The 7,525-nt window shown below is 48.0% G+C and overlaps 1 non-coding gene across 1 annotated transcript; it reads right to left on the bottom strand.

The window, feature by feature from the left end:
* Window positions 1-5,797: 5,797 nt before the first annotated feature.
* On the bottom strand, window positions 5,798-5,859 carry LOC147820915 (U7 small nuclear RNA). The gene has a single exon (XR_015448012.1). It is a non-coding gene; the product is annotated as a U7 small nuclear RNA (small nuclear RNA).
* Window positions 5,860-7,525: the final 1,666 nt, after the last annotated feature.

Consider the following 7,525-nt stretch of genomic DNA (forward strand, 5'->3'; position numbering starts at 1 on the left):
CTTTGCTGTGATTCCTGCCTGTCTGTGGATCTCTGGCAAAGTTGTCCCCCTAAAGAAACTGAATGTGACTTCCTCATGCCTGCACTCACTCCTAGGAATGACCCTTCCACCTAAGATCCCTGATGTCTCTAGGGATCATGTGGAAAATGAGCTGTGCCCAGCTGTCCCATCATTGATTTGTTTATCAAAGTTTATGGGGCCCTCCTCTGGTTTGCCCATCCTGGACTGGCCACCTGGGAAGAATGGGTCAGAGCAGATCTGGGTGGGAAATCCCTTCACTGGGAGATACAGTCAGTAGGACCTTGCCTTTGTTCTGTGCCTTTCCCACGGGCTGCCTCTGTTGAACTTGGAGGTCAGAGCTGTTTGGGGTAGGCCAGAGGCTGGGGCCAGGGGCCAGGGGGCCAAGGGTGCAGCCTCCAGCCAGGCCTCATCTCAAACAAACAAGGTCTGCCTCTGCAAAGAGGCCTGCTGTCCCCTCAATGGGCTCCTTGTCCTCAGCCGGAAACTCCTCACCCGCCTACTAGAGAGGCAGAGGGGATGGGGACGGGAGCCTCCCTGGACCAGAGCCCCTGCCCTGTGCTGGCCTGATTTGGCCACCCTGCCCTCTGACCTGTCCTTCCATCTGTAACCCTTTGTTCCCCAGCACCTTCACTGGTAAAGGCAATGCTCCTAGGTGACTTTCCAGAGCCACATACTTTAACCTTTCCACAGTTCCAGCTGTCTCCTTGAGTTCCAAAAGCTCTTTGGGCTCCTCCCACCTCCCTGCCTGTCTAGCAGGCTTCTTCCCCTTCTCCCCCATCTTTTGATACCAGCTTAGAGTCTTCTGATTCTAAGATCCTCCAACCCACTCCCTATACCCAACCTGCATCCCAGAGCCCAGCTGCATTGTCTGACTAACACTGCAGTACGCTCAGCCTTGGGTCTGCTTTGGTCAGCAACACAGGGGCTCAGTCACCTGTACGGAGATGGCGTCCTGCTCTTAAGTGGGGGGAGACATCCAGAATAGCTGATGGGCACACAGTGCCTGTGTCTGATCTACCCAGGCAGCACGTGGAACACAGAATGCCTGTCTCTGGGCTACACTGCTTCCCTTGGGGCAGCTGGGCACCCATCCAACTGTGGCCCTGTGGCTGGCCAGGCTCTGATCTATTTAGGCACCAAGCCATGCTAGCTGCTGGGGTTGATGACACAGGCTCAGAATCAGCCAGAAGGGATAGAAGACAAGCGAGGCCAGCATGGGCAGGACAGCGACTGTAGGGACCCAGGGGTGGGCAGTGCTCTGGTTTAGGCTTTTTTTTTTTTTTTTTGGTAGGTACCGGGGATCGAACTCGGGACCTTGCACTTGCAAAGCAGGCGCCAGTAGGCTTTTGTTTTGTTTTGTTTTTTGAGACAATCTCTCTCTTGGTAGTGCAGGCTGGCCTCGAACTCATGGTGATCCCCTACCTCAGCCTCCTGAGTGCTGAGATTAAAGGCATGTGCCACCATGCCTGGCTAGGCCATACTCTTACCTACGCTATGGTCCTGCCCACAGAAACATCCTGCTCCAGTGCTGCTGCTCCTTCACCCCTCACCCCTTAGTTCTAGCTGTCCATCTCCCCACCCTGGACCAGAATAATTTGAGGAGGCCAGGGGAGGTCACAGTGATCAAGCTTTCCTGGGGGCTCTTCTCCCCCTGCTCCAGAAGCCCTTCAAGCATCTGAAGCCCAGCCTGCAGAGTTCCTTTGTGGGCACCTCACAGAGCAGGGATCCCCTCTTCCAGCAGGCAGTCCCTGCTGCCTCCCCCCAGGAGGGTCCCCTCAACTCTCTTCTGCCTTTGGAGCCACCTGCTCCTCCCCACCCCCTCAGGGCTCGCAGCAGTGCCAGCTCCCAGGGCAGGCGCCACAAAAGGGAACCGCAGCTGCTGAAACCTCCGTTGCCATGGGGATGGGGACCACAGGACCTACATCTGGTAGCAATTGAGGAGGAAAAATTATGAGTCGTGGAAAATGCAAATATTTTCTGTAGCACAGAGCACAAAGGAATGTGGAGACTGGAGAAGGGCCTAGGCTCAGTCTGGTTTCCAGCAGGGATGCAGCATTCGTCACACAAAGAGGCAGGGCTGAACACAAGCACACAGCCAAGCCAGCAGCCACTTGCCCTGCAACACACACATGTTCACCACTAGATGCACACAAACATCAATACACTCAACCTGAAACACACTCATACACACACGCGCATATACACAAGCCACCAGAACCCCAGAAACAGACACATAGCAACATGTACCCATCACAGCTGGACCCAAAGAAACAGAGACACTCATCTGCCAATGCACACACACACATCTAGGTTCAACACACAGCAGCACCTAGACACACACATAGCCCTTCGCTAGCCAGAAATGGATACCCACTCTCCAGTGCAAGTGCACACCCCACCATTCATAGAGGCACTGCTACACTGCGCATGTGTGTGGAGAGAGACACAAACTGCCACTCAGACATGTTGGCTAGCCCACAGTAAAACAGGGACCTAGCCTGCACGATATACCCATGACTCATGGAAACAGAAAAAGATACGCACACTGCAATGTACAACATATCCACTAGACATAAGAACACAAGTGATATGCCAGCACACATGCACACACACACACGCATGCATGCACTTCCCCAGTCACACAGAAAGGCAGAAACACACATGTGCCATACAAACACACATGCACATCAGACACTCAGGCACCAAACATCCATTTCCTGTGACACGGCACAAATCATGATACAATGAAAAAGCAGGCAAATATCTTGCAAACATACATCCTGTCCCAGAGACAGGAGCATGAGACAAACATGTCTCACCATGCTCATCAAACACACCCTTTCATAGCATACACACCCCTCCAAGCACAAAACATCAACACACACCCCATACCCTACCACACTCACAGAAACACATCTCATCCTACAAAAGAAACAAACACATATCATATCTGACACACAAACACTGAGTGGCACCCACCAGAGACACACACATATCACAATCACAGATGCACTGAACAGATATGCATCTTACAAACACACACAGATACCACCTGACCCCCAAAAGAGACACACATACACACACACCAAGACACACAGCAACAGGCAAAAATAACACATACACGGGCTGGGGATTTAGCTCAGTGGTGCCGTCGCTTGCCTTGCAAGCACAAGGTCCTGAGTTTGATCCCTGGTACCAAAAAACCCCCCAAAATCCTGCTCTAATATGTTGGGCCAGAGATTTAGCTCACTGGTTCTGCCTCCTGCCTCTCAAGTGCAAGGACCCGAGTTCGATCCCTGGTACCAAACCCCTCCCCACATATGCACTGCAGCCAGCACACACACTCCACTAGATGCAACAAAATAAGGAAATGGATATTTACATTGTAACCTGTGCACATACTATCATATCCATATAACCCCCCCCACGCACACATATGTCCTGATGCACAGACAAGTTTATGAGGTGCTTCAAGATATGGTCTGTTCCTTGGATATGGCTTGCATGCCGATGATGGGCAACACCCGCAGTAGTGTGCCAGGGATAAGGGTTAGGAGAGTAGAGATCTGAGGAACAGAAAGAAAAGAATCAAAGGACAAGTGAATGAACATGTGCAGGTCAGCTGATAGGTTGTGGAAGGAGTAGAAGTAAGCAGAGTGAGGGGAGATAGGGGTGAGGAAGATCTTTGACAGGGTGACAGTGGGACATGGGATTGTGGATAATTCCACCTGGGATGAGCACAGCTGTCCCACAGATGACAGGCAAGGATCATCATTTTTGGGTGAGGTCATGATCAAGATGAGGTCATCTGCACTCACTGTTACCAAGAAGTTGGTCAGTGGGCCAGGGATTTAGCTCAGTGGTTTCGCCGCCTGCTGCGCAAGCACAGGGACCAGAGTTCCATCCCCGGTACCAAAAAAAAAAAAAAAAAAAAAGAAGTTGGTCAGGGTTGGGGATGTGGCTCAGTGGTAGAGTGCTTACTTAACGTGTGGCCCTGGGTTCCATCCCAGCATAGCCAAAAGAAGAAGAGCCAGGCATGGAGGCACATGCCTGTAATCCTAGCACTCAGGAGGTTGAGGCAGGAGGATTGCTCCAAGTTCGAGGCTGGCCTGAACTACACAATGAGACCCTGTCTCAAAAAACAAACAAACAAACAAAAAACAAAAAAAAAAAAAAGAGGAGGGAGAGGGGAAGAGGGAAGGGGGAAAAAAAGAAGTTGGGGTTAAAATGAAGTCATGGATCTTCCTGGGTTTGTAATAGTCTTGGGATCAATAATGGACCTTCAGACATGCATCAGTCAGGAAGTCACAAAAGTCTTTGACTGAGTTGGATGGTGGGGATGGAAGAGACCACTGTCCTGGTATGTTGGGGTTACGGTAATTGCGGAGGTGCCTGTTGCCTACATCCTCACTGGAAATACTCCAGTGGCTTTTTATTACTGGTCTGTCGTGCAGAGGTGTGCACACAAGGGATTCGTTCTAAACATTCAACAATGGGCATACCAAGCACATTGCTGCCCTGTGATAGGGCTTCCTTGTAATTTTACTTGGGCCCTTAGGACCTGTTTGAACACAGGAGTTTGCTGGTGAGACAGAAACGGACTCGTGGTGCCATCTAGTGGTTACCTGTGGCAACATCTTGAGCTGAAAATATTGTTGGTACCGAGTCCCTCTGAATGAAGCATCGCCCAGCTCTGCTTGTGGTACCAGGTGGGAACTGCCCAAGGAATGAGGATTTCTGGTCAAGGTTACTCTCCAAAGTGAACATGGCCAGGTGAGAAAAGGCAGAAGACAAAGGGCGGCGTTGGCGCAAAGTTGGTGCTATAATTCAAGTTGCCAGACTATCGTTGATGAATACAGGCCCACTTGGGCAGGGTATAGCTCAGTGGTGGAGCATTTGCCTAGCATGCTGTATCCCAGCACTGCAAACAAAAACAAAAGGCCAGTGTGGAGAAAGTACCTGAGACGCAGGGCCCTGAACCTCTTGTTGGGCAATCACCCACCCTTCCTGGTGTTCAAATGGTCCATGTAACCACCAGTCTCCTCTCCAGGCAGTGCTGGCAACAACTGGATCCCACTAAAGTTCTCCTGTGCTACCCTGTGTCCTTTCAGAGGAGAATGAGATTGGTCACGAGAAAGGAAATTCTGACATGTGCTATACCATGGATGAAACTAGAAGACATTGTATCAAGTGAAAGAATCCAGACAGGAAAAGACAAGTGCTGTATGATTCCATCAGAATAGTCAAACTAACAGAGATAGAAAGGAGAATTTTATTCCAGGCATGGTGGTGCACACCTGAAATCCCAGCACTTGGGAGGCTGAAGCAGGAAGATCATTGTGAGTTCAAGGCCAGCCTGGGCTACATAGCAAGACCTTGTCTCCAAAAAAATTTTTTTTTATACCCCGTTATTACTCAGCTCTTTTTGTTTGTTTGTTTGTTTGTTTTTTGGTACTGGGGATCGAACTTGGGTCCTTGCGCTTGCTCAGTAGGCGGCGAAACCACTGAGCTAAATTCCTGGCCCTAAAAAATTTTTTTTAAAGTAGAATTTTAGCTGAGTTCGATCCTTGGTACTGGAAAAAATAAATAAGTAAATAAAGTAGAATTTTAGTTGCTATGAGCTGGGAGGATAGGAGTTAGTGGTTAATGGGAGGTTTTCAGTTTGGAATGATGAAAAAGTTCTGAAAATAGTTGGTGGTGAATTTACTTAATGCCACTGAACTAAAAAATGGTCAGAATGATGCATTTTATGTGATGTATTTTATTTTTTTCATAGGGGAGCTTTCCAGCAAAACCCAGAAAATCTGCTAGACAAATTTTAAAAGATATATAATATTTGTGAAGTTTGTTTTACCACAGAAATAAAACCGAACAGTCAGTTATGGTGGACCCAGCCTATAATCCCAGCTATTCAGGATGCTGAGGCAGGAGCATGATAAGTTTGAGGCATACCTGGGCAACTTAGGGAGACTCTGTCTCAAAAATTTTTTTAAAAAGAAGAAAACAAAAATGGATGTAAGCAGAGGCTGTTGCAATAGGCACTGTATAGAGCACTGTAAGCAAACTAACCCCAAAATTGGCCTGTGGAAGACAGGGGTGGCCTTCATCTTTCAGCATGTTAGGGCTGGGGCCTTAATGGACACAGCAGCCTACCATGAGATGTCATTCACTCTTTAGGTTGAAGAACAGAACAAATTGGGCAGTAAAATGAAGAAATAGTATGGATAATTACTCCTTCTCTTAATTTATCTTGTGTAATGGTCTCAACTCTTGAAGTCTCCACTTAATATTGCATCATAGTAACAATTTTAGTGACTTGGGCATGTCCTCAGGGTCCCATTTGGTAAAACCAATACTGTGAGGGCAAAGTTTTGAATTAATTCCAATTACAGCATGCATCTAGTCCTGTAATTGGAAACCCAAGAGAAGAGCAAGCCAGAACCATGGGACTGTTCAGCAAAGCTGTTGTGATGATGGTCAAGGTAAGCAGACTGTGTCTTCATTCTTATGTGTGATAACACCCCAGGAACATAGGGAGGTCTTCCCCTAAATTTAATGGAGTCTGGGGAAGTAGAGCCAATTAAGGTTTTTAAAAATGTTGTTTAGTGTGTGGGAACCAATAGATAATTGTCCTCATTGGAGGCCAAGGTCTGGGGCATCTTGTATCCCATGCTGTGTAGGGCTGCAGTGGTTGCTATTGCTTGAGTTTGGGGGCTACAATGGGGATTCCACTTCTTGATGACTGGGTTTGGATGCTTCATAAAATTTGTTTTAGAGAAGGCTGGGGGCTTACTTGAAAATTTGATTATTGAGAAAGCCCAGGTTACAGAGTTGCCAGTACCAGGATGGGAGGTGGTGGATGGCCAGGGAAATTCTAAAATAGTGGCTGTTAGTCAACTTTCTGTTATTTAACAAATACCTGAGATAATTAGCTTATAAGGAGAAAGATTTTGCTTTGTTTTGTTTTTGGTACCGGGGATTGAACTTGGGTCCTTGCGCTCGAGAGGCAGGCGATGGAACCACTGAGCTAAATCCCCGGCCCTAAGGAGAAAGATTTTGTTTTGGCTCATGGTATTAGGTTCTACTCCACGATCAGATGAACCATGGCATTCAGATGTTCTAGATGGAAATGGTGAGAAAGAATTGTGAAGCAAAACCACTCATCTCATGGCAAGGGCCAAAAGACAGAAAAGCAGATGGGGCCACTGTCCCCTTGGAGGGCCTGCCCTCAGTGACCTGAAGACGTATCATTAGGCCCTGCTGTTGTTGGGTAGCTCTTTCTAAAAGTGGCTCACCAATCAAATGTTACCAAGTTTGGGGGTACTCACCTCTCCTTCTGGAGTTGGATTCCAGGTTTTCATCCTGAACAAAGAACTGAACAAAATGAGCAAAAAGCAGTAGCAAAGTTTATTTGAAAAAAGTAAAAGTGAAGAATGAGGGAGAAATTGGCTCTGCAGAGCAAGCCTGGACCAAGTAAAAGAGGAAAAAGCAAGACAAAAGAATG

Source organism: Heterocephalus glaber, unplaced genomic scaffold, assembly GCF_053883595.1.
Source record: "Heterocephalus glaber isolate CG9 unplaced genomic scaffold, H.glaber_assembly_v1.0 deba00001781, whole genome shotgun sequence".
Classification (NCBI taxonomy): Eukaryota; Metazoa; Chordata; class Mammalia; order Rodentia; family Bathyergidae; genus Heterocephalus; species Heterocephalus glaber.